Below are 27,618 nucleotides of genomic sequence, written 5' to 3'. Positions count from 1 at the left end.
CACCAATTTGTGTTTGTAGTGGAGAAGTAAAATGGGCAATGAAATATTCATCTGACTAAATTTCTGTCTTTTTTTGTTGTTGTTGTTTTCCTGTACTTAAAAAAAAAAAAAAAGAAAAAGAAAAAAAAGAAAAAAGTCCCATTGCTGACTGGTTTCAGCTTGGTGTTGATGTAACCATTCATGACAGAATATTGTTTTTTAATGAACTTTGCAGCTGGTTCATGTTTGGTGCCAGAAGGACTGAGTGATGCTGCGGACACAAGAAACAAACTCCTTTTTTTTTTTTTCAGAGCTGAAATCAAAAGCTGAACTTGTGTGTATCTTCTAAAAGATCTAAAACAACCCAGAGATCCCTGTCCTGTGCTCCACTAAGGCAGATCACAGTACCTGCAGCTACCAGAATAGGGATAAAAAAGACAGTAATTTTTCCCATCTTTACAAGATTAGTGGCTCAATAGTCAAAAGGGAATTTGAATGAGTTATGCCAAAAAATTTAATTTCAAGCTGTAAATAATGTTTTTTGTTTTCTCTTTTTTCTTGATTTTTTTTTTTTTTGTGATTTTGAAAAAAATGTGACTTCTCTGAACACAAACCAAATCCACCCCATTACCAATTGGATGTAATATTAAAATCCAAGGAGTTTTATTTATTCCCACAAAGGGTGTTGAATTCCAAGGTCTTGCTCACTGTGCCAAGGTGGAGGTCACAGAGAGCACAGTCTGCTATGATGAAGCTACACAGAGCAGTAGCAGCAGCAGAACTGGGTGAATTGAGACCCAAATTACGTAGATTATACATTTCCTGTACTTTCTCAGGTTTCTAATTCCGTTATTAAAATGTTCACTTAATTGTTCCTAATGACTTCATACTTAACAAGCCACTGTTAAACAGAAAATTAGACAGTCTGTTCTCTCCGCCTTCCAAATGTCTTATGAAAAGAAGAGGAAAACACCCCACAATCTGCATTTATTTATAGCCTTTAAGGAAACCCAGCGAGTCACATCACATCTTCATCCAGCAGGATTTGAAGGTTTTCCATTTGGATAAAAGACATTTTCAGGTTCTTCACTGAGAGGGAGGTGAGTTGCTGGACTCAGCAGGGTCATGGTCCTGGCACCAAGTCTGTCAGAGTTCAAGGATGGTGTGGAGAAAGCTTTTATTCAGATGGTTTAGTTTTAGTATGAGTTCCTTCCAATTTGAGACAGTCCATGATTCTAAATCAATTCTGGGGTCAGTACCTCTTGGCAGAACATCACTAAAGCTTTTTGATCATTCTAAGTGCTCCCTATTGTATAACACTTAAGTGAGACCTGGACTTTCCAGTTTGTCACTTCAGTTTCCATGAGATCCTTCTGCATTTTGTTGTCCATCCCTAAAACAAGAGTAGCAAGATAGGGAGTTCAGTGTCTCAGAGATAAGGCAAGAGCCCAACTTCCCAGTGAGTTTTTGTTTATGTTTGGACATGGCTTGTATAATTTGTAGAATGTGTGATTTCAAACTGAGAGACAGTAGGTTTGGATTAAATAGGGGGAAAAATTCTTTACTCAGAGGGTGGTGAGGCCCTGGCACATATCACCCAGAGAAGCTGTGGCTGCCCCATCCCTGGAAGTATCCAAGACAAGGTTAGATGGGGCTTGGAGCACCCTGGATAGTGGAAGGTGTCCCTGTCCATAGCAGGGGATGGAAAGAGATTATCCTTAAGGTCCCTTCCAACCCAAACCATTCTGATTCTTGTATTCTGTGAACATAGTTCATATTTAGAGTCCATGGGTTAAAAAATGCAAGGGTTCAAGGCTTCCTGGTACAGTGTGAGCAGGGCTAGAAAGCAAGAGAAAGTAGCAGAACCAGGACTGTCACCTTCTAATGAACTGTCACCTCCACAAAGGCACTCCTAGCATGTGACACCAGGGCCTGTGACAGAGGTTTTCCTTTCCCCAGATATGATATGAAGGAACCGCAGTAGAAGACTTCTAAATGCAAATAAGAGAAGGGAAATGGCATATGGCAGAAGGAGATGGGTGTGCTGGTGATGGAATATTTAGGGTTTTTTCCTAGAATCTTTTATGGTTATGTTGAAATGTGATGTTCTGCTGATGTTGAGGGTAGCCCATGTGGTTCTGAATTTTTCAAGGGATAATCTGCTTCAGCAAACTGTCCTTTTTTCTCTCTTCCTTTACCATAAGAAGTGTGATTTTATAGAGTATGGAAACCCCTCTCTTCAATTTAAAAACAGATTCTACCAAGTGTAGATCTTTCACTGGCAGTGCTTTAAAACAAAACAAGGAAACAAACAAACAAGAATCCAAAGAGAAAATCATTAAGCAAAAAGATTGGCATTAATAAGAATTTCTGTCCTCCTGATTGCAAAGTTTAGAAAATGAGAATCCACAAAATTACACAAACATGTTTTGCATTTCCAGAGCCAATTAGTGTATACTGGAGGGGAGAAAATTACACCAACTTCTAAACAGAAATGTTAATTGTCAGCCTTTGTTTTTCAAGGCAGTAAGCGTACCTTGGCATTTCTGCCTTCTCAATTCCTGCATAGGGAAAGAGAAAGAAATCTATTTCCCCATTCATTTAAATTCCTTTATTAAGACATCCTCTGTAATGATTACCCCCCCACAAAAAAAATAGCCCGAGCTACAAATTATATTTATGTGTGTTTTGATTTCAAAGTCTGTATGTAGTGACTCAGAATTCCTCAAGTTTCCAAAACACATACATAAAACACATAAAGTTGTTGGTTTATGTTAAAGGATTATGTTAAAGCCTTTGTATGGTTTTCTGGACTATACTTCAAAGTGTTTTGGAGGTGATATTTTGAATTTGGCTTTTTCTTTACTGGATTTGGGGTTGCTATGTGTCCTTTTTTAATTAACTGAAAGAAACCTCAAGCCTGGAGCATATAATTTTGTCAATGAGGTTTGCAGAGATTCCCATGAGACATATTTTCTCACATTTTCAGTTATCCCAAATTAATAGTCTATGTAAAAAATGTTTCTTCAACAGGATTTCTATACCATAGAGACACGAACCATGAATATCTATGAAATTTCAACAAATAGAACTTAAGTTTATGTAAAGAATAGGACACCTCCTTTGCCATGCCATTTGAATATTGCATTCTGTCTTAGATGGTTTCAGGACACTGAACTTCATTTCCAAGAAATATTCTGAACACCTAGAATAAATCATAGAATCACAGAATCATTACATTTGGAAAAACCCTCAAAGGTCATCAGGTCCAACCTCTGACTGGATCCCGTCGTGCCCAATAAACCACATCACATGTGCCACATCTTTTAAATACTACAGGGATGGTGACTCCACCACTTCCCTGGGCAGCCTGTTCCAATGTTTAACCAATCTTTCAGTCAAGAAATTTTTCCAAATATCCAACCTGAATCTCCTGTGGCACAACTTGAGGCCTTTTCCCCTTGTCTAATCAATTATTAAGGTTTATCTCCTGCCTTTTGCCTTCAAATAATGTATGGCACTAAATATACTTAGAAGTTTTTTTGTTTGTTTTGGTTTATATAAAAATGATCATTTTTAGTCAGTAAGTGCAAAGAGTTTCTACATGGATTTCAACTGCTTATTTTGTAATCATACAGATTTTTCCTCCTAAAAAGAACAGACCTGATGCATTTGTATTCTTGGATTTCTTTGATATTTTTCTCCTTCCTCATAGAAATATAACACCACTGCAAAGCACAGCTCTGAGAGTACCTCAGAGATCTGAATATTTGCTAAAATATAACTGAAATGATGAAATATCAGAAATTTGTGAATTCTTTTTTTAATGCTTTCCTTTGGGCATCAACCAATTTCAGATAGAGAAAGACAAATACCACCATAATAATAAACAAAATCCCTACATAAGCAGAATTTTCATAACAAACAATCAGATGGCTCCCAAGTCATTAAAAAGGTTATTACATTTGAAAGTAAAGGAAATATCTGTTTCTGTTTTCCCAAAGCATTTCTTTCATGTGAGGGCAAATATTTTCTGTCAGCATTTTGAAACTTTTTCATGATACACTATTTACATTTATCATTGTTATCCTTGCATCTTTTTTTTTACTCACAGAAGAAATGTGAAATGAGGCTCATGAAAACTTTTGTCTTTGAATAAAGTGTTGATGGTTTTAAATGATTGAAAGACATGGATTTATAGAAAGTACTGTATCCACATCTACATTTTAAAAGGCCAAATTAATCCTACTTGTAATTAAATCAAGGCTTAGGCTCTGCATCAAATGTTGCAGTACACTTCTCTTGGATGGATGGATGGATGGATGGATGGATGGATGGATGGATGGATGGATGGATGTGACCCAAGTTTTTTTATTTATAATGTCTCTGTGCTGACTTTTAAACATTGCTATAAAACAACAGAAGTAATTTCAAACACTTTAGAAAGCAAATATTAGACTCCCCAGGCCTAATTCTCATTAACTTTAATGCCAATTTACACCACTCTTGCAGTGCACTGGGGCCATAAACTGAATTACATTAAGCATAAAATGTTTCTAATGTGAGAACCAGACCCAGTGTGCTTGCAGCAGTTTTACAACCAACTTCCCAAAGATGGTACAACTCTTTCCAGTTTCCTAACAGAAGGCTCATCACGGCTGTTTTCCCACTTTCAAGTTGGAAGAGCTTCTTCCTTTCAGTTTACAGTTTTGGATTAGCTAGAAAAGTTTAAAAAAAATTCCCTCTCCCCCCCAAAAAAAAAAAAAAAATCCCAAACAAAAGCATTGCTGAAACTCTGTTATTGACTTCATGAACCCCGTGCTGGACTTAGAATATCCCACTCCTGTGTACAGCTGATCCATGACAATTACTTCTCAATTATTGGTAAAACCTGACCAAAACAAGCCTGGCCATATAGGAAGAAATAATAATAATAAAAAACTCTAAACATTTAAACCAGGTAATTCCAGTCAAAAGTCTCAAGAGTGTTAAATAAAAGGAAAATTTAATATAAGAATTGATAATGTTCTAAGAATAAAATTTGATGTCATGGCTGGCATGACCTACTAAGCCCATCAAAAAACTTCCAATGTGGCAGCCATGAGTAGATCTAATTTTCTCACACAGGCATTCAAATCTGACATAGATCTACAGATAGCTTGGGAAATACAAGTTGAAATACACATAAACATTTTAACACATTTCCGTTTATTATGTATTGTAGTTAAAATTCAGTTGAATACAATATGAAATCTGTGCTTTATTGGGAACATCCAGTTCTGTCTTTTTAAAATACTGAACTATTGAGAGAGTGATGAATAATAATGAAAATAAAAACTCTACATTAATTATAATTTTATTCATAAGGAATTCAGATGGAGGATTAAAATAACAAGAGATTTTCTCAATAAAGGAATTAATGCTCCGAGAACACATTCACAGAACATTGTTTTTTATAGTACACCAATGGACACTATAGAAAAATGGACCAGTAGAACAAATAGAGGAAAATCACTGATTAAATAAATTTTTAATAAATTTCATGGATTCACAGCTTTTGTAGAGTAAGGTAACACACAGAGTTGTTTTATCAAAAGCACACATTAAACACTTTGCATGTTGCAGAAGGAAAACTGAGCTGCTGCAGGTGCTTAACCCTGGGTGATGCAGTCCCAGAACTGGTGCAGGAATATCAGCAGACAGAATTATCTGCAGTACCACATGGAATGATGCAGCCACTCTGCATCAGAGCTCCCTAGAATGGAGTTTTATCAATCCCCAGAGGGTAAAAACTTGCCACAGGCCTTTTGGGACAAATTAAACTTACCCTGTGAAGTGGAAACCAAATGCATATGATGAAAGGAATGTTATTTATGGAAATATAGTCAAGGAAAGACAGGAAGGTGTGACAGGCATCACACAATGTTTTGGGTGAGGCAACAAAGCTATGGAATGGCAGCCATCCAAACAGATTTGGGAAACATTAAATCATGTAGCAACCACAGTGTAAATGGAATAATAATCCTTTAGCCCTGTGGTCCCTTTGGCTGATAATCTTATTTGTTGAATGCAATTGCTGCAATTAAAACCACAGTCTTACCAGATCACACGGAATCCCAGAATGGGTCAGGCTGGAAGGGAGCACAGTGGGACATCTGTTCCAACCTCCCTGTTCCAGCAGAGTCATCCCAGAGCACATGGCACGGGATTGTGTCCAGGGGGTTCTGGAATATCTCCAGTGAGGGAGACTCCCACCCTCTCTGGTCTCTGCTCAGGGCTTGGTCACTGCACAGGGAAGAAGTTCTGCCTCATGTCCAGGTGGAATTTCCTGGGATCAGTTCCTGCCTGTTCCTCTTGTGCCATTGCTGGGCCCCCCAGAGCAGAGCCTGGGCCCTGCTCTGAGCCCTCCCTGCTGACAGGGACACACAGGGATGAGCTCCCCTCTCAGCTGTCTCTTCTCAAGCTTCAACAGCCCCAGCTCCCTCAACCTTTCCTTATCAGGGATGCTCCAGTCCCAAATCATCTTTATAACCCTTTCCTGGACCTGTTCCAGGAGCTCCATGTCCCTCCTGTCCTGAGGAGCCCAGAGTTGGACACAGCACTCCAGATGTGCCTCACCAGGGTTGAGCAGAGGAGCAGGATCACCTCCCTCAGTCTGCTGGCCATGCTCTTCCTGATGCATCCCAGGATCCCATTGGCCTTGGCCACAAGATCAGGATTTATCTGAAAGCCAAATGTTTCAATAAATTAGTTATTTTCAAATAGGCTTCCCATTTCTAACTCTTTTCTTGGATTCTCTTTGCCCTGTTTCCTCAGCAACATGCTCTGCACTGACTTTCCCTTCTGAGGTCTTCTAGTAATTTTCTGATACAGCCCCAACTTGTTGAGACTTTAATATACAGAGGCACAGGTACAGCAGAGTAAACACTATAAAATCTTCAATCCTACTCCTAAACTCATGCAAGTATTTTTTGGGCCAGCAGACTCTGAAATCAGCCGTGGTATTTCTGCTGCAAGGACAATGCCTCACGTGGTAAATCTTCTGTGAAATGGTTTGTGATCAGCGAGTCTGATTCCAAGGGGTTGGAAACAACAGAAGCTCCTTCTAGGAAAGAAACAAGACCTCAAGCTGTTTTGAGCAGAAGTGGAAGAGTTCAATAAGAATTCATCATTTGAACTTTGCCTTTTTCTTTATTCTCTTTCTTTACATTTCCTTTCATTCTGCCCTCTGTTCCAACCCCAGTAGCTTGCTCCCATCTGTTAAAATATAAAAAGGGCTCCCTCTGCTAGTGCCTATTAAAGTGCCATATGGCTGAGGTATAGCCGGAGGTGCTGAGCATCACAGAGTGCTGCTCTGCAGAATAAAGATTCCTGCACTTGAGGTTTAATTAGGTAAGTGCTTTTTAAGTAGCATTTCTGTTTCCCCTTAAAATATTTACTACTCCTTACCAAAGAACAAAGATGGAGCTGGTCTAAATCACAGCCTGACAGGTTTCAATGAGTGTTCCCCTCCTTCTCATAATGATTCATTTCTCCTTCATCCTTAGAGTTGGGGATAACAGGCAAAGTGGTCTCCCAAATGTTTGTGATCCCTCCCACTGTGGAGGAATCTTTCCAACTTCATTGCTGCTGCTGCAGACAACGGTGTGCTCTGGGCTCCACCTGCTGCAGAGGAGGAGGGAGTTCTTTATTCCAGCTTTATTGAGGGGGGAAATATAGAGAGGAATTGTGTGATTTGAGGCGTCACTTTGAGTGATGGGCTGGGATGTGGTGCTGCAGGAATCAGCCACCTCCAAAGAAGGAATTCCAAACTAGGAACCCAGTGCAGTGAAGGCAAAAAACATCTAAAGAAACACTTGGCAAGGTGTACTTTGAGTTTATTCTGATTCTTCCAGCTGCTGCCAGCTGCAGGTGAAGAACAGTAAATATTATGCCTTTGGTTTTTTAGTTTCATTGTTTGCTTGGTTTTTCAGTGTTGCTGTTATTCTTGTTAAGAGGAAAGTTCAGTATCTGAGGGGAAAGGATCTCCATTTGCTTGGTGTGTATGAGGTGTAAGCTTTTGTTCAAACCTGTTAAATATGATGTGCAGTAAAAGCCCTCTGAAAAAGTCCATGGGCAGTCCCAAAATTCATTGCTAAATACCATTGCCTTGGAGATCTTGGTTGTGCTGGACAGAGAAGGCTGTGCATCAACTACCAAAATTCTGCTTTTCAAACAACTACAGAGACATAAAGAAAACTCAAAAATCTCTATCCATTCCATGGATACACAGTAACTCCCTGGAGTTTCCTATCTTGTATTTTGTCTGCACTAGTTTTTCACTTTTATGTTAAGCATGTCAAACAGCTCAGTCACTGTAGTATCCAAGTTATGTTAAAATATCGAAACAAATATCCTTTTTTTTTTTTTTAAGGCTTTTTTGATACCTAAAAGCTTTCTCTGTGTCTACTGGAGCCCTTAAATACTTCATCTCCCCTCTTTTCTCTCTTAATCCCTTATAGCACTACATGCTAAGGAGTAAATATAATCTTAATAATTTCTGCTCCCAGAAATGGAACCAGAGGCATGATACAGAATATATAATGTGTAGCTGACTCTTCAGTGACTACTCATTATTATCTTCCCAACAAAGAAACTCCTGTTTCTTTCCAAAAGAAAATGGAGACACTTCTGGAACTCTACATAATCCCTTTAGTGCTGCTCTTCCCAGCAATGATAATAAACAGGGAGGAGTTAAATGGGTGCAGCACCCTCATAAATCTGACACAGCTGATTTTGGGAATGTTAGGACACCCAGCCTGGCCAACACAGAATAATATTTCACCCCTTCACTGTCTCCAGCAGTACCCATGAACAGGCACTCAAGGAAGAGTAATAACAAATTATGTACATAAAACATTCCCTGGGCACTGTCCAAGCTTCTGATTATTTCCTGCTCAGGGAGTTCTGACATTGTTTCTTGCTTAGTAACTCAGAGATCTTTCTTTGAAATATTTTTCTATTCTTCCCTTCAACCTGGGTTTTATTTTATTCATTTTTTGTTGAGTATGGCAGGAGAACAGACATATTGGAGAATAGGATTGCTCTTCTGTGCAGAAAGAACAATATGGGGAAAACAAGATGGGAATTGTATCCATGCAGTAACTAAAGAATTTATAAGGCTTTAATTAGATGGGTCCCAGTAAGATATAACATGAGAGTTGATACTTATTCTTATTTCCAATAGTGCTACCCAAGAAAATGAAGATAATCTGGATTGCAACACTCATTTATCTGGTCACTGAAAATTTATTTATAGAAAAAATATACAGGGCAAACCATAAAAACCTATGAATAGAACAAAGTAGTACAGAAATATTTGTTTCGGAATTAGAATATTTTAAAAAAGAAAGATGAGATTACTGTCACTGAAGTTTAGACAACTAAACCTGAACTTGTTACTTGATGATCCCTTTCAGGCTAATGCATAGATTTTTTTTTTCTTTTAGCTATTGAATAGATTGGTTAAAGATGTCTTATCTCCTCTCTAAAGAGAAATTAGGGTGATTTGTGTTGATCTGGAACATTTGAATTTGAATGAAAAGAATCTCATCCATAATATTCCATATTGACTAATCTGGAGCAGTAGAAAAGGGAATAAACATCCACTAGGCAGGATATTTCGCCCACCTACACTGGAAGGATGGTGGAAGAGATCAAAAGGAAAGTCAACTCAGATATTTTTACCCTTATTTATGAACAGCCCACTAAGGTCCAAATAAGGAAGTGTCCAAAAGATTTACCAAGGTTGTCTACAAATATCAGAGTGAAATCCCTGACATATGTGTGTTTTCCTGCCATAAGCAGGGATCAGCTGCATTAGTCTCCCTAGTGTCTACTAAAATATCTCTTTTCTGATGGGATTAGGGTTTGCATTAATCCAGTACTGACTGCTAGAGTGTAAGCAAAGCAAACATGTGAAGCTTCCTTCCATCCTGTGCCTCAGCCCTGGCACCATCTGTAGGAATAACACCAGCATATGTATGTAAAACCAGCATCACCCAGAGTTAACAACAGCTAGAGCCCAGATGGATGAAAAAAATGCATTATATTTACATCTCTAGAATTTATTAGTTCTTTTTTAATTAGCTCTCTATGCAGCAATTTATTTCCAGTGCTGTTCTTAATGAAAACGTTATTAAGTTGCAGTTCTATTTCCAGTGTTAAGAGTTTTGTCCATTCTATCTCTGTCCTCACTGACTAAAACCAGTTTTGTTTCTTTCATAGTTAAATAGCCTTTAAAAAAATTATCTGAGGAAGGTACTTCTTGTGTTTAAATATGCATTGCTGCTGCTCTGAAAACACCCATCAGTGTGTGAGACAGCAACTCTTGCTGTGGAAGTGTTTTTCTTTCCTGACAGGGAACATTTTCAGCTCTCATTTTCCCTAGTTCTGCACAAACCAAGTTATTCTGCCACCAGCTCCCTTTCTGCAGAACTGGAGCATACAGTTCCTGCTCCCTTAGCTGGAATAGTTTAATGCCAACCATTTTGTGTGTCTTCTGTGGGCTTTTTTAAGGTTTATTTCCAGTAACACATGAATGAGAATTTAAGGGTTTCTGTCACCTTTTACAGCTGTGATTTGCTTGCTCTGTAGTTAAAAGCAGCTGCAAGGTGAAAGCCTGGTATTTCCCCATGACAGGTTCTCAGGGATGGTGGAACAGTAACAAGGCACTGGGTGGGCACTGAGAGATTTGCAGCCTTGGCTGTGTACTCCAGTGCTTAAGCATCCATCTCCTTCAATCTGTCCTGCAACCAGACACATTTTAACATAAGTCAGCATTTTTCCTCCTGATACTTAATCCAAGATGAAAGTCAAATGCCAGTAACTCTGCTTTTTCCCAAAAAAAAAAAAAAAAACCCCAAGATTTGCCACACTGGTGCAAATGGATGAGTTGCCAGGTCTGCTTTCTAATCTCTCTTAGTGTCTCTGCTGGCCAGTGTTTTATGTCTCTCGTTTTCACATTATCCTGAGTGCTTCCCAGAATAATTCCACATATTCATGAAGCTGCTTTTCTCTCTCCTTCCTCCCTCCACATTGCAGGAGTTGCCAAATGTGAGTCAGGGGGCTCTGTCCTGCTAGGGAAAGGCAGTGGCTACTCAGAAGAGATGTGGCCTCTTTCACAGAACCATCTTGCAGCTGAGCAAAGTTACTGCAGCTTAAATTGCAACGTGAACCCATAGATGAAGAACAGCCAATGGTATTTTCTTGGTCATTCAGTCATTTAGATTTAGATCACACATTGCTGGAAATTTTAACCTTCTTGTCAAGGCAACAAAGCAAAATCACAGCCATCCTCTGTAACTCGAGCCTCACTCTTCTGAGTTTCAGTCCTCAGAAAAAGATGATTTCAGATAAATTTATTTAGTTTGTTATTGAGATGTTGTGAAGGAAATCCCAAATTACAAGGATGGTTTTTTTGAGAAATAGAATCAAAGAATTGTTGTGGTTCCAAAACACCTCTAAGGTCATTGAGTTCAACTGTCCTACCACCACCACCAAGTTCACCACTGAACCAAGTCCTCAGGTGCAGATCCACACATTTTTTTTCCACTTCCAGGGATGGTGACTCTACCTATTCCATGGGCAGCTGTTCCATTGCTTTACAACCATTTCCATGAAAGAAATCCTCTTAATATCAACTCTAAATCTTCTCTGGCACAACTTGAGATCTTTTCCTCTTCTCCTGTCTTTTGTTACCTGGGAGAAGAGACTGACACCCACCTCACTATTACTTCCTTTCAGGTAGTTGTAGAAAGCAATAAGGTCACCCCTCAGCATCCTTTTCCTCCAGGCTAAACAGGGTGACAACGCTTCTACAAGAAAAGTAATATTAAAAGAAAATGAGTACACATTTCTTTGGAGGAAGTATCTCCTGTGACTTGTGACCATGAGAAGAAGCAAAGCCTTATTATTATGTGGGTTTGATTATTTCTCTTTCCTGAATTGCTATAGTACAGGGATGAAGTTTGTGCTTCAGGCAGCTCCTGAGGTTTCCTGTCAGAACCTTCTGGGACAACTTGCTAGAACCCAAATTTTAAACCTCACACAACCTCAAAAAATGCATTCAGTGCTTATATCAACTGTATCACACACAAAAAAAGAAAGTTGCTGGAGGTTGAAAAAGAACTTTTTCTTGGATTAAACATTGTCATGTTAAAGAACTATGCAATGACTTTTCAATCATACCGAACTCTGCCACACACAGCGGGCTATGAGAGAAAAAATGAGGTCAGCTCACTCATAAATAGATTTTCCCCTTGTTTTAATGTGATAAGACAATGCTGCTGAGATTCGCTCTTCACTTGCCATTTAATCAGAGCTGAGTTTGCAATGTCATTACCCGATGTTTCACATATTCAACACCAGGTAATTTAAAAATCTTTATGCAAATGGCACTGCTACTTCTATAACAGCATTTGTTTTTAACAGGTTGGGCAAAATTACTCTAATTCATTACGTGTCACCTCCCAGGCTCTGGGCATTCCACCTTTGTGAAATGAATTTTCTCATGATCCCTGAAGTTCAGCTAGCAATATTCTCTTCTGAAATGTGATATCACCCATTGTATGTCTTGCCATTATTATATCATCTTCTGCAGCTTTGCCTCCCAGGTGCAAATTCTGCACTGCTGCAGACCTTTTTTACATGTTTATATGAGTACCAGTTGCACGCTTCTTAAAAACTTTGCCATGTACTGTGCACTGCTAAGACAAATCTTTAGGGGTCAGACAGAAATGCACAGGGTAAATTCCTACTGGGCACATGACTAAACATGAAGATGGAAAAGGTTTGGGATCTCTTTTAGTGAATCCCAGGGAACTGACTTGGATAACCAGCACCTTTCTTGGACCCACAAACTGTGCCTGGACTGTGGGACTGGGATTTGTTGCTGAGGTTTTGTTTTGTTCCCAGTATCATCTAATTCCTTGATTTAATTTTGCTTTAGGGTTAACCCATACTCTCCACAAAACACACCTATGCTCTTTGTGGTGGTCCCTGACAGATACCCATGTGCTTGCATTAATATCTTTATCTAAAACTCCCATTTTAACAATGAGCTGCAGCTGCCAAATTTGAAGAACTTTGTATCAGGGACAAAAATACTCTAGACTTCCAAAGGACCTGGATTTCTACTGGGCCGTCTTTCTAAACAGAAAAAGAAATTATTTCAGTGAAGTTGAATCAAAGGTGGCTTCTGGGAACCATTGATGCCATTAAGAGAATGCACAGGGGAAATAAAAGTGTAAGTGAATATTAAGCTATATTGCACAGGGTATATCATCACCCTGCCATCTCATTTTTTTTTTTTCTGACAGAAGACTCCTGGGTTATTAGGCCTGTCCTATTTTAAGAAGCTGCTGTTAGAACTCCAGGATAAGCAGAAATGACCAGTGTGGCTAAATAACAACAGAAGCTTTCCTGCTGTGGGCAGTCATGCACTGTAGAAATTCTGTAATGAAAAGTGGACATCATTTACTTCCCTAGAAAATTAGTGGGAAGGATTCTTTAAAGAGATGAACTTTAACTGATGAAACAACAGTCTTTACTGAAGGCAAAATCTCATCATCTTGTACTACACTTGAAAAAAGGCCCAGCTAAAGGCCTGGAAGGTTTACAATGTCTAAAATGTAATTCTGAGACTAATCTGCTATCTGATTAGCTTCAGCTTCAAAGAGGCAGGCAACACCACAGGTTTTCTAAGTATTGTGACCTTTTTCTTCCTTTCCTTGTCTTTTTTTTTTTCTTTTCTGTCCTGAAAATACATCATTAAAATTTATGTATTAAAAAAAGCCATTATATCAAGCCCATTCTGAAACCTTCATCAAAGTGATCAGAAAGGGTTTTCAGAGGCCATTCCCTGCCACCACAGATGGAAGAGCTTCATTTCCCCAACTGCAGAGAAGGGTTATCTCACTTAAGATAAATTTGATGTTGATGTTCAAAGCTGGTGATCTGTTGAATCCTAAACACAGAAGCAAAGTATATTTACCATATTGTCAGGAAATGAAAATCAGAATATTACCAGCTACAAGGAACTAGAGCCAGAAAAATGTAAACAACCATAGATTTCCTGCTTTCCCTTTAATACTGCCTTAGGGGTTTCAGAAATAGAAAATTGAGATCCTCATGTTACAAGATGCTGTCTCCACTGTCAGCCTCACAGATTAATTTAGGTTCTACATTCACATCATGAATGAGATGATGTCACAGGATTTCAGCTCTGTGATATTTGGAAGCTACTTTGCAATGTACATCTGAAACTATAAAGCATGCAACAGTTTCAGAGGAAAGCAGATAAAGTGTGTTGTGACATGGATTTAATTAGTGTAAATTTGCATATGGGAAGGTTTCAGTTTAAAAACATCAAAAGACAGTAGTGCCTTGGAAACAGGTTCACCAGAACACTGTAAATAAAAATCAAAATAAGAGAAAACAAAACTGAATTAAACAAAAAAATGGCAAAATCAAGTCAAGGACTTAACATTTCCTTCCTGTGCGCTGCAATTCAAGATATCTGTGCTGAGGGTCCAGCACTGGCACAGGCTCCCTCCCTGCCTGATAAAGTCAGTGAGAGTGTTTGCATGGACTTTAATGAGATTTGGATCATCTCTCTCCTTTCACTGAGGCAGAATTCCACTTGGTAATTTCGTGGGCCACCTTCAGTCATCTCAATCAGCTTCTAATGATTGTTATTGTTTCACACTTTTAAAGAAGCATTTAACCACCCAAAAGCTTTGCACATATAATGGTCATCTACTATTAATAATAGACTGTGATTTATCTGGGTGAGCCTTCTCCAACAGAGAAGTTCATTCAGATTTGTATCTATGAGAAAGTCTTAAATCCATATAAATTTGCAAGTGTCAAAGGTTATATTATCACAGCTTATTTACACAGTGTGATACACATCCTCATATTTGCCCAGACAGACATGTCACTTGATTTGAAACAACAGCAGGTAGGGACAAATTATTATTTATTACTCTGAATAATTTATCTTCCTATGAGACCATGTCTTTAATTCACAGCCAGAACAGCCCAGACTAAGTAAACGAGGAGAGTCTACACTGTAAACCTCAAAGAGGGGAAAGATTCTTCTCTGAGTTAAGGAGAGCTGGAGGATGGATCCTTACCTCAGGTTCTTGTTGCAGCTTAGAGCTACCACACAGCTGGAGCAGCTCCTTACACTCTGTTATTACAGTTCTCAGTAAAGAGATCTGTCAGCTTGCAGAAGCATAATTTTAGCACTCTTGATAGCAGCAGGGTCCTTTTTTTTATTTGCCCTCTCTCTTTATGCATGGAGGAAAAAAAAATAAAGATAAATATATCTGTTTCCATTTAATGATTATGAAAATAATCACAGAAATATAGACAGAAAAAGCCTCAAGTCAGGCACATTTATACTGGCAAAGTTCCCAAGACATTAAAGAAAACCTAAGATATATTCCAGCATAATTTTAATTTATTTCTTTCTAAAGATTGTTATTCTAAAGATTGTCTATTTGTATAGCAACTAAGACAAGACTGTATAGTCCGTGAGCAGAACCGCTAAACTCAGCATAACTATTACTATCCAAAAAGTAAAAAAACACCTTTAATCAAAACCTAAGAGTATGACAGAACTCAAACTCTCTCAGTAACTCTAATTCATTAATTCATTTTTATCCTCAAGCAAACCTGAAACATACCTGAAGTCCATTGGGTTTTTGGCCCAAAATATCTCTTAGCCAGTTTGTGTCTGGAGACTCTCTCTTGTTGCACTCCAAGCCTGTAGATTACCTACTTCTCATTCAAATGGCTTTTGCATTTTAAATATTTAAATTTAAATAAATATTTTCCCTGCCTGCAAATCAAAATTCAGAATCCCCAGTAGCTGCAGAGCCTGCAAAGAGAAGTGGCCTGTGCTGGACATAGGGTTTGGTTTCATATCCAACCCATGGTGCTCTTCATCCCAGTGCTTGGAGAATTCTGTCCAAGCTCCTGAGGATCTGACTGTGCTCTTTTTCTCCTGGACACAGGCACGTGTGTGCCTACACAGGAGCTCTCTGACATGTGAGGAGAGGCTGAGAGAGCTGGGATTGCAGCCTGGGGAAGGGAAGGCTCTGGGGGACCTTTCTCATCTATAAATACTTGAGGCAGGGGGATAAAGAAGGTAGAAGCAGGCACTTCTCAGTGGTTTCTACTGACAGGTCAGAAGGCAGTGATCACAACCTGAAAAATATGAACATTTTTCTGAGCATAGGAAAACACTTTTTTTTTCTTAATATAAAACTGACCAAATGGGGAAACAGGTTGCTGAGAGTTGTGGAGCCTCCAGCATTGGAGCTATTCAAAATCCAACTGGACACAGCCCTGCTCACCCTGCTTCATCTCCAGAATCTCTGTGAATTTCTGTGATTCTGTAACTTGAACAAGTGGTCCATGTTGTTGACTGGCACCTGCAGAAATATGATAGGATTCTATAATGCCATAAAATAGTTTGGGTTGGAAGAGACCTTCAAGGTTCACCTTAGAGCCTTTCATCTTTAAAAAGTGCTGTGAAATATTAAATAAACAGAAAAGTGAGAATAGTTCCCAAGTGGAAGGAACAATTAAATGATTAGTGGTGTCCATCCCCTTTCCAGAGCTTTTTTACTTGTGTGAGTGACTTGAGCAACTCCTCTTGTGACATTAAAAGGACTTTGGCTGCTGAAATTGTGCAGCTAAATTTAGATGTCAACAGTGAACCTTTCTGCATCTGAGAAAGTCATCCTGAAGATCCCTTTGCAGTTAATGTGAGTCAATACCAGCCAGTGAAATTTAGGTCAATATGGAGTTGATTACTTTATTCAAATTATCCCCACCCTAAAAACCCTAAAAATCTTTGGTTGTATTGATTAGATCTGTAATTACTGTAATAGGAGCCTGGGAGTCATTCTACTCAGATGGAGGTGCTTAGACCTTAAATTAGCTGGGATGAATGTCATCTTCAGAAGGGTACCCTTCCATTAGGGTTTTTCTATTGCCTCTTTGAAGTGTTTATGTGAATACAATGCAGGAACTCTCATCTCAGCTTTGTATCTGCAGCACAGCACATAATGGACATCTGGTTTCAAAAATATTATCTGAACAACCTTAAAATGAGCAGTTTAAAAATTAGCATAAATGAAAATATGTTTGTGTCTGTATTTGGCTGCTTTGTGTCTGATCATAACACTTTGTTGGTTTGCAGTAAAGCATAATTAAAACAGTGTTTCTGAGGCTTTCACCTGTATTAAAAAGAATTAGAAAAAAGAAAATAAGTTATTAGCAGTTATGTCTTCAGTAATAATAATGACAAACCAGTTTTTCATTCCTCTCCTCACCCTGGATAACAAGTTTAACTAGATTTTCTTAGACTGCATGTGTACACAAACATAGTCACTGAGGAAGTAGAGGTAGAATAAACACAAACACTACAAAAGCCTGCTGATATATTTCATAGTGATGCTTCCTACAAACACTCAGGGCTGTTGCATAGGTGGTGAGTGCAAAAATACAATCTGTGTAACCTCAGAAGTGCAAAGTGCTGATCTTGGAGGTGCTATCCTGCTGCTCATGTCTTTCTTAAGAAGTTTCTTTTACAATAATTGGAGAGAAACAGACTCTTTGATCAAAAATTGCCCTTTTTTTAATCCATTATCTTGTCTACATGAATAGTGTAAACATTTTATGGTTTAGATCTACATGTTTTTTATCTCTAATTAGACATCTACAAGTTACAATGAGTTGTTTCTAGTCAGAGGAAGTGCCTAAGGTTTTAATTTTTTCATGGTATGGAAAAATGGGAAAAAATACAATTTCTCAGCTATATTCTGTCCAGCAAAGTGCATCAGTGTCATGATCTGTCTTCTATTCTTTGTCCATTTTGCAGAAAAATATATTTTTAAAACTAAATGTACTTTTCTCTAGGTTGAAAAGAACACAAAATTTACTCTTTTCCTTGCTACAGCAGGTTAAATGCTGTATTCTCTTGATGAATCTGTTTTTTTTTTTTTTTCTGTACTCTCAATCACAGAACCATGGAAAAAGTTTGGGTTGGAAGAGACCTTAAAGATGATCTCATTCCAACCTCTCTGCCATGGGCAGGGAATCTTTCCCTAGACCAGGTTATTCACAGCCCCTTACAACCTGGTTTTGAACATCTCCAGGGATGAGGACTCCACAACCTTTGTGGGTAATCTGTCCCAGTCTTCTCATCCCTTCTACTTCCACAATTACCTTAGCCTGCAGTCAGTGAAAATACACTTTCCTGAGCTTAATCTGCTTCGTTGTTGTCTGTGCCTTTTGGGAGCAGCCACCCTTCCATCAGTGACACCTCTGCACCAGAAATTCTCTGGGGCTCCTGTGGATACTCACCAGCTGTTCTTGGTTTTACAGAGCCTGTGGTCACCCTGGGAAGTGGAATGGATTCTCAAGGCATTGCACATTCTGGCCCCACGTCCGTGTCTGCATTTCTGATCACGTCATATTAAACCTGCTATAACCAAGAAGCACTAATTGTATGAATGAAAAATTAAGTTTTATACTGTGTGTTGGTATCATTGTGAATAATTTTGCTTATTTTCCCCCCCTCTTCATCATAAGCATGTTTTACCTTATGTTACAGATTTTAATTATGCCCCCTTGTATCTGGGGAATTCTATTTCTTTGCCTCCAGACTGGCTATACAATGTGCTGTAAGATAAGTAGCTGTTAATTCATCTCTATTGTTTGTGTTTTTAACATGCTCCTGATCTCCAATTCTGCTCATTTAAAACTGTGAAAGTCAAGATGTTTGTCTGGTTCTTTTTTTTTTTTTTTTTTTGGTTACTGTTTTTGTATGTTTAAAAATTAATTTAGCTCAGATTCCCCTACTGTGCACTGCTGCTTTAGAATTTGCTCTGCTGGATCTGAGCTAAGCACTTCCACAATTTCATGTGCCATTTACAACACATCAATTAGATGCTTATTTGATCCCACTGTATGCACAGAACACCATATTTATTCATGAGAAACATCAGTGAAAGAGCAGGACAAATAAACAAAATATTATATTATGATTTTTTGGCAGCCTTTAAAAAAAAACAAGTTACCAAATCTTGCTTTAGACATCATTTAATAGGTTTCAATGCAACCAACATTTGTGATTTTATTCCATTTTCATCCATAATGTTTTCTCCTGACAACATGATTGAAAGTGCCATTTAAATTCATCTTTAAATGTGTCCTGTATTATAAATGCAGTTTTTCTCCAGTAAATAAAGCATTTCAAAAATAGTTTTAATTAAAACGCCATAGGAATTATTGAAGAAAATTTAACAAAATTATATATTTTTTACTCTTTTGGAAAAGCAAAATCTTTTGACAAAAATATTTCTTACCAGAAAAAGAAAAAAAAAAAAAGTTGCCTCTATATGTTATGGGGGTTTGGGTACTGTGAAGTTTTAGAAAAGAATAACAAATATTAAACTGGATTCTCACCTGCACTGATATCAGTTACATGCTCCCTTTCCAAAGAGCTGACACAGTCTTTCATCAGTAAAGGCTGAGCGCAGGAAATGCTCAGAGAAATCTTGCAGGTACTTAAGCTCACTCAGGGTCAAAACTGTGAAACTTCTTAAATCAGCACAGTCAGGTTTGGAGAAGAAACACAAGTCACAGTTTCTGGTGGCTTTTCTTTAAATATATAAAATCTACCTAACTGGATTGGTATATGTTACATTAAATATTCATTAATTACTATTAAGAAAAGCGAATGAATAGAGTGACACTCTTCCTCTTCTCCAGCCAAGCTTCATGCTGGCATGAAATTAGAAATTATGACACCTATGGCTTTACCTTACTACAGAGTTTACTTCTGAAATGGAACTCTTCTCTTCTCTCCACCACAAACTGCAGGCTGCCTCCATCAGCACACTTGGCAAATCCTGCAGAGATGAAAATAATTTTCATCTAGTTAGTGAGAGCTGAAATGAGCCCAGCTCGTAGCTGATTGCAAGCAAATATTTTGAGAGCTTCGAGCTGTATTTGAACAAGGGATCCAGGACAAACAATCCTTGCCCAGTCACTAATCTCATTCATTAGGAGCTCAGTGATTACCTCATTAGTATGACTGAGCTTTCCCTGGGCCAGCTCACACAGCAGATCATTTGGCATTGATGACCCAGGTAAAGATTCTCTGCTGAAACTACAGAGGTTGCCCAGCTTCAAGCAAAGAGGAAATTCTGTGGCAAGTAAGATGGGCTGTTGTGTATTATAGACTTGGTTATAATGGTAAACATCATTTAAAAAGCCCAAACAATTCACGAGGTCATTATAAAACAGTATATTCATGCTAAATCATAGAATTAGAAAATGGTTTGTTTTGTCAGGGACCTTCAAGGGTGGTGTAGTCCAAGTCCCTGCCACAGGGATCTTCCTCTAAACCAGGTTGCTCCAAGCCCTTTCCCAGCCTGGCTTTTGAACACTTCAGGGATGGGGCAGCCACAGCTTCTCTGGGCAACCTGTGCCAGGGCCTCCCCACCCTCACTATAAACAATTTGTTCCTTATGTGTAATCTAAATCTCTCCCCTCTCTCAGTTTAAAACCATTGCCTCTTGTCCTGTCACTACACGCCCTGGTGAAAAGAATATCTGTCTTTCTTACAAGCTCCCTTCATATATTGAGATGGTACAATGAGGTCTGTGCAGAGACTTCTCCTCTCCAGGCTGAGCAGTGGAACCCCAGCAGCAGTCAGAGGAGAGGAGTGAGAATGTGTGAGAGGAACAGCTCTGCAGACAGCCAGGTCAGTGCAGAAGGAGGGGCAGGAGCTGCTCCAGGCACTGGAGCAGAGGTTCCCCTGCAGCCTGGGGTGCAGCCCGTGGTGAGGCAGCCGAGCCCCTGCAGCTCTTGGGGCTCCACAGGCTCCTGGCAGGACCTGGGACCCTGTGGAGAGAGGAGCCCACGCTGGAGCAGGTTTGATTGTCCCTACAAGCACCTCAGAAGGGCTCAGCCTGTTCCTGAAGGACTGCTCCCCATGGAAGGGACCACACTGGAGCAGTTCATGAAGAAGTGCAGCCCATGGGAAGCCCACTTCTCACATTGGAGAAGTTCCTGGAAAACTGCCTCATGTGGAAGGGACCCCACACTGGAGCAGGAGAGGAATGTGAGGAGTCCTCCCCCTGAGGAAGAAGGATCAGCAAAGATGGGTGAGGAAGTGACTGCAAGCCCCATTCCCTGTCGCTCTGCCCCACCCAGGGGGAGCAGACTGAGGACAGAAGTCAAACTCAGGGAGAAGAGAGGAGTGGGGGGAAGGTGTTTTAACATTTGGGTTTATTTCTCCTCATCTTGCTCTGATTTCATTGCTAACAGATTAAACTAATTTCCCCAAGTGTTTTGCCCATGGCAGTAACTGCTGAGTGATCTCACCTGATGGGGTGCAAGACTATGCTCTTTGCCTTGTTCAGCTTCACACAGTTCACATTTCCCAGGCCTGTCAAAGTCCCCCTTCCCAGCATCCTTTCCTTCTAGTGTGTCAACTTCACAAACCTGCAGAAGGCTGCATTCAGTCCTGGTGTCTGTGTCATTTATAATGGCATTAAATCATGCTGGCTCCAAATGGACACAACTTGTTACCAATCCCCCTTTGGACAATGAGCCCTTGTCTGCAACTGCAAATGAAGATTTAGTTTCTATTTCTTTAGTCACTTCATGGGTACATTTTTCTTTGCTCCCCTCGTGGAAAATAGAATATCTAACAATGCCATTAAGCAGCTGGTTTTGTTACTGATGCTTTGGGAGAAAATACAGGCACGGTTTCTTCTTCTTTGCAATATCTGTGGCAGAGACACAGAGCTCAAAGATTTCCAACAGCAGGCAGTTCAGATTGGCAGATCCTGCAAACCACCATGGTGTAGAGGGTTAATTGGTAACAAATAGGTGAGAATGGGATATGACAGGGGAAAATTCTAATAAAACCTCTTTGCAAAGGCATTATGAGGAGTGAGAGCATGCTGGCAACAGTGGAAGAGAAGTTAAAAAGATCCTGACAAAATCAATTAAAAGGAGGCACATCAGAAGCATGGTGAGCTAAGTACCCAGTCCAATTATTAAGTTGTCAGGTCCTCTTAGTCTGTAGTGGAATAGGAAACAGTTTTTTCTCTGGTGCCTTAAGGATAAATGTGAACATGAGAAAAAAACCCTGTTTGGGTGCTCGTGCTGCTGCTGACAAGCCATGCAGGAGGCAGGGAAACTTCTCAGATCTGAGGCCTTTACAATGACTTTTTGCCAAAGCTGAGTCCACAAAAGGACACAGATCTCAAAACTGATAGTGTTGCACATACCATCAGCTCTTAAACAATTTCTTGACTTTTCCTCCCCTTTTATGACACACATGAAAAAAATTGCTGTAAATACAATTCCAAAAGTCAGACTTTGATTAACCTTGTAGGTCCCTTCCTGCTCAGGATATTCTATGATTCTGTGAAATCTGCTGTGCTGGGGAAAACAGCTGCTTGAACCAAGCAGGAGGAAGCCTTGGGGGACCTTCTATGCCTTCATCAGCATAAGGTAGGAAATGAGGACAATTCTATTGTTTCAGCTGTTCATCACTCAGTATTCTGTCTCCAGCACTGACAAAAACAAGTAAATAGGAGACAGAAGAAGTACCTTCAATCTTTTCTCACTAATAATCTCAGTCTTCAATCCTAATTTTTCCACTGAGGGGATTTCCAGGTGATGGTGTGGCTTGAAAACATGTTTCAAAGATCTACTGCTAACAGGGGGAAAAAAAAAAAATCCTCAAAATCCCAGGGTTTGGGGTTTTTTTATTATTATTTTTTTCTCATTTACTTTGACTCCTACTACTATAATTTCATATCCATTTTTTCCTTCCACTGACAAAAGGTGTTGGCAGTCTGTCTCAATACAGCCTTTCCACCTTATCATAATTTCATAGCCTGTTAAACAGAGGATATAAACCCCAAAGAGCAAAGATTTAGAATAGATATTAGGAAGAAATTATTTATTATTAGGATGGTGAGACCCTGGCACAGGCTGCCCAGAGAAGCTGTGGCTGCCCCATCCTTGGAAGTGTCCCAGGCCAGGTTGGAGTAATCTGGTCTAGTGGAAGATGTCCCTGCCCATAGCAGGGGGTTGGAACAAGATGATCTTTAAGGTTCTTTCCAACCCAAACCACTCTCTGATTCTGTGATATGCTGACTTTTAGACAGCCCCATCCAGCTGAAAGGAGTTCAGGCTTTATCCTAAGCTGTTTTGTGTTAGCAGGGGACCTGATATCTCCTGTGCATGCTGTGTTTTGATCCAAAGCCAACTGAACTTATTGGACATGTCAAGCATTTTATTTTTCTCTTTCACCTATTTTGGTAATTTCTTAGGCAAAAAACCAGAGAAAGCCACAAAACTGAAAATGCAGTGATTGACACATTCCTACACTTCAGTGTTTTGCTCCTCTAAGAGTGGATGGAGCAAAAGGGAAGAATGATGGAGCAGGTCAGCAGATCACTCTCTAACAACTTATTAATCTGCACTTCTGTCAGTCCAAGGGGACTTGAAACACTGAAAGTGGCTGCAAATCATCCATTTAGTTTAAGTGTGTTAACCCACATAATGAGGTGCAGTCTCTTCCAAGGCAGCAGCCCAGAGCATATTAATGATCCCTCACATGGAGTCTGGGCTGTGCTTCTCATGTCCTCTCTCATTACAGGCTTCCACACTGTGGAACTGTGCTGAACCTAATTAGACCACAAAGAAATGTGGTTATAATTGGTCTGGGGCAGCTCAGGAATAAGTAATAAGGAAGTTTAATTGGCTTCTTCTTTGTTTTACTGATTCTAGAATTTATCGTTTGCTTTGGACATTGGGCCAACTCCACCTCACCATGCCATGGAAAGCAGATGAATAAAAAGATAATGATGATTAGTAATTAGGTTGTTGGTTTTACACAGCAATGGCAGAAATTGCTGAGTTTCACATTAAAAGATGGGGATTCCTGATCCTTGGATGCTGTCAGTAGTGGGAGTATCAGGTTTAAGAGTATCAGATAGTATTTAAAAAAATGTCACTGTTGCTTTGTAATCTTTGTTTCAGTGTAATGGAGTTATGACCAATGCCAAGATCTCTAACCACCATAGCTAGAAATTATAGATATATGTAGAAATTAAAGTAGGACCTACCACCAAGGTGAACATATTTTTGGTTGATGTAAACAGAGCAAGGAAGATCATATAGTGAGGTTTCAGGAAAAAATGTGTAGGAAAATGAATATCTAAAAGACATGTTCTATTAGTTCCATTAGAAATTCCTCCTTTCCTTTCCTTTCCTTTCCTTTCCTTTCCTTTCCTTTCCTTTCCTTTCCTTTCCTTTCCTTTCCTTTCCTTTCCTTTCCTTTCCTTTCCTTTCCTTTCCTTTCCTTTCCTTTCCTTTCCTTTCCTTTCCTTTCCTTTCCTTTCCTTTCCTTTCCTTTCCTTTCCTTTCCTTTCCTTTCCTTTCCTTTCCTTTCCTTTCCTTTCCTTTCCTTTCCTTTCCTTTCCTTTCCTTTCCCTTCCCTTCCCTTCCCTTAAAGTGACATTCTTGTGCCCCTGAAGTGGAATATTTGAAGATTCAGAAGTAAACACTATTACCAATGAATTCTCACTTCCAGTGAGGATCTCTAAACAAACATCTGGGGAAATTCCTCAACATCCCATCTTGAAATCACTTTTCAAAATGTTTTGCTTGAATTTTCAATCTCCTATTACAACTTCTTCCTGGCTGCTTTTCTCCCTTTGACAGCCTAACAGGATCTCTCTGTGCTCAAGAATCACAAGAGTACAGTAGGATGTAGTGAATCATCCCCGTGCTAAGTCTCCTTTTTATTTCAAGGGGAAAAAGCCAAAAAGTTCATGACAGGTGTAGCTGGAGCATCCTTTTCCGTCCTTTGTTCACACAGCTTGTAGATATGAATGAAAGACACTGTAGCAGGCATTTACTGGATAAACTTGGGCGTTGTGTGGGTCGCTACTACCATTGCACTGTGTGTCTCAGGAGGTGACACAGCTTAGAGACCCCACAGGGTCTGGATGTGTTTGTGTAGCTGCAGAGGTGCTTCCATGCTGAGTGTAGTGACATCCCTACAAGACTTGAACTTTGGAAGTACCTTTAGAGACAAACCAGAGAGCCCAGGGGACTCTGGCTGGTGCTGGCTGCAAAACATGAAAGGATCACAGAATGGTTTGGGCTGGAAGGGATCTTAAAGGTCATCCAGTTCCAACCCCTCTGCCATGGACAGGGACACCTGCCACTATCCCAGGTTACTCAGGGTCTCATCCAGCCTGGTGTTGAACACTTCCAGGGATGGGGCAGCCACAGCTTCTCTGGGCAACCTGTGCCAGGGCCTCACCACCCTCACCATAAAGAATTTCTTCCTAATATTTAAAACCTAATCTTCAGTTTAAGAATATCATCCTTCATCCTAGCTATTCATGCCCTTGTGAAAAGTCCTTCTCCAGATCTCTTGGATCCCCTTCAGGCACTGCAAGGGGCTCTTGGGTCTTCCCAGAGCCTTTTCTTCTCCAGGCTGAACAACCCCAGCTCTCCCAGCCTGGATCCATAGTAGAGGTGTTCCAGCCCTGGGATCAACTTAATGTCCTTCTCTGGACTCATTCCAACATTTTTCTTGTACTGGGGGCCTGAGGTTTGGCCACAGTACTGCAGGAGGGGTCTCACAAGAGCAGAGTTCACTGAAAAGAGACCCCAGGAGTGTTCCTGCCATCCTCTGTCTAACTGTGGCATGAACTTCATAGTATCCAGCTTGCTGTCATGCTAGATAAAGAAAGAAAACAAATTAAAAAATGACTTCATGGAGAATGTTGATGCACCAGAAGAGCTCCTGGAATTCCTGACCACCAGGCAGTTAGCACAAAGCAGAAGTCTGGGATGAGAGGCAGTACTGACAGCAGCAGGTAGGAAAACACCAGGCAGGTCTGGGATGTCCTCTGCCTTTTGTTTCCTGGCTTCATGATTCCACTGGGGTGTTTCTGACATGCTCAGCAGCAATGCCAAGTGCTGGGAAGCCTGTGCCAGGATCCTCCAGTCCTTGCACATTCCAAGCACAGAGTCAGCAATTCTTCAATCTGCAGGATGGCTTTAGCGTTCGTTTTCTTTACAGGTAAGTTGGATTCACTGCTGAGCCCAGATTTACCTTACCTTACTTTAAGCATTTAAAAATGAGCACAGCCACTTTCAGCTCCTATTACAGTCAGTGGAAAAAGATCTTGGGATAGACTCTACTACCCTCTGGAGATTCTTATGTTTCCCAAGGGCTGCTGTGCTCAAAATTTAGAGCCTCAGTTAGGTGGGGTGAGTCTAGACTGATTTTCCTTTCACAAAGCTCCAAGATAAAAACACTCTCTGGTGGGCTATAAAGTTCCATCAGGGCTGCTTCTTCCTACTTTTCCAAATCCCATATTGATCTTTCCTGTGCTTTTAAGTGTTACTAACCTTCTGAGCCTGCATCTTCATTTGACATAAGACCAAATAAAATACTCCACAGAGGTAGGCAGGCAGGTAAGAAGAAGTCAACCTTTATAAATGCCCTGAAATATTTAAGGTCCCCAAAGGAAAAAAATGCAGGCACAGTGCAAAGACTGAAAAAAGTCACTCTCCATTCCCTAAAGTCATTGGAGGATTCATCAATGGCTTTATACTTTATATATTACTAAAATCAGAAAACTTTTTTGTGAAGAACTTCACTGTAGATGACACCTGAGAAATTATATCTGTGGGTGATGGTCACAAAACTCTGGCACTAGATAGTGTGAAAGAATTTATTGGGATAACTCAGAGAAAGAAGATACATTCACAGGGTGGAAATTGAACACCAACTGAAGAGAATCCAGATGATATGGATATATAGTAAAGACAAAACTTTGAGCCAGGATAGGCAGGAGTGGAAACTGTTGCTAATTCTTCAGTTAATGTGTTTTGTTCCTCCAAGTCAGGTGGATTCCAGGTATGACTAATTCCATGTTGGATCCATAACTATAGAATTCAGTTTCTGATCTTTGATCTTACTGAGAAATGGCATCAAACAGTCTGTGCTTTAAAACATAAACAGGATGTATTATGCGATCCTGGCAGTCAGCCACCCCTCTCCCATGATCTGCAACAACTTTGACGTGTCCATGGACTAAAAATCATCAATATTTCTCTTGTGTTAGAAGCTGAAGAACAACCAGGAAAGGAAAGATCACTTCACTTTTGACAGCTTCTCACATGAGGTGAATATTTCTGCCTTTTTCCAGCTACTCAGCTCATCGAGGTTTGCCCTCTACTGAAAGGTGGGGGCAATTTCCAAAGACTAAGGGACAACAGACAAGCACTGAGAAGCCAAATTGTCATCCCAGTATGTTGTTATTCTTTACAACTAGTTAATCACTGCCTGTACATGAGCTTGATTTCCTCTGCTTTACTGATGATCAGTGTACATGGGGTTTTCCCTTCCTTTTTCCTCGTGTGAGGAAATGAAGTTTGTAATTAAAGCAGAAAGTTCATTGTTCTGTCAGCTGTGGCAAAAAAAAATATCTCTCAGGTGACCCCAAAAGGCAGAACACTTGCCTG

At 39.8% G+C, this 27,618-nt stretch overlaps 1 protein-coding gene across 14 annotated transcripts in view; it reads left to right on the top strand.

Annotated features, from left to right (window-relative positions):
* Positions 1-18,812, top strand: part of TSNARE1 (t-SNARE domain containing 1) — a 452,764-nt gene extending 433,952 nt beyond the window's left edge. For all 14 annotated transcript variants that reach the window (XM_053974698.1, XM_053974688.1, XM_053974691.1 and 11 more), the window contains one exon: positions 18,421-18,812. The gene's annotated coding sequence lies outside the window, so the exon portion shown is untranslated. The remainder of the gene's footprint in view (positions 1-18,420) is intronic.
* Positions 18,813-27,618: the final 8,806 nt, after the last annotated feature.

The sequence above is a fragment of the Vidua macroura genome, chromosome 1, assembly GCF_024509145.1.
Source record: "Vidua macroura isolate BioBank_ID:100142 chromosome 1, ASM2450914v1, whole genome shotgun sequence".
Lineage (NCBI taxonomy): Eukaryota > Metazoa > Chordata > Aves > Passeriformes > Viduidae > Vidua > Vidua macroura.
Note: the sequence above shows the minus strand (reverse complement) of the source record. Positions and strands in the feature narration are given on the sequence as shown.